The sequence below is a fragment of the Oncorhynchus keta genome, chromosome 18 (genome assembly GCF_023373465.1).
Source record: "Oncorhynchus keta strain PuntledgeMale-10-30-2019 chromosome 18, Oket_V2, whole genome shotgun sequence".
Classification (NCBI taxonomy): domain Eukaryota; kingdom Metazoa; phylum Chordata; class Actinopteri; order Salmoniformes; family Salmonidae; genus Oncorhynchus; species Oncorhynchus keta.
The window spans coordinates 55,588,564-55,589,068 of NC_068438.1; positions in this window are offsets into that span (position 1 = coordinate 55,588,564).

A 505-nucleotide genomic window follows, 5' to 3' on the forward strand; every position below is an offset into this window, starting at 1 on the left:
CTAGGTAGTGTTTAGTGCAGACAGAAAGGACGATAGGTAGTGTTTAGTGCAGACAGAAAGGATGCTATAGGTAGTGTTTATTGCAGACAGAAAGGATGCTAGGTAGTGTTTAGTGCAGACAGAAAGGAGGCTAGGTAGTGTTTAGTGCAGACAGAGAGGACGCTAGGTAGTGTTTAGTGCAGACAGAAGGGATGCTAGGTAGTGTTTAGTGCAGACAGAGGGGACGCTAGGTAGTGTTTAGTGCAGACAGAAAGAATGCTATAGGTAGTGTTTAGTGCAGACAGAGAGAGTGTGGCTGGCTGGTGACAGATGTAATGGTCATACAGACATGGGATAGACTAGAACACAGTAGAATACAGTAGAACACAATAAAATACAGTAGAATACAGTAGAACACAATAAAATACAGTAGAACAGAATAAAATACAGTAGAATACAGTAGAATACAGTAGAACAGAATAAAATACAGTAGAATACAGTAGAACATAATAAAATACAATAGAAT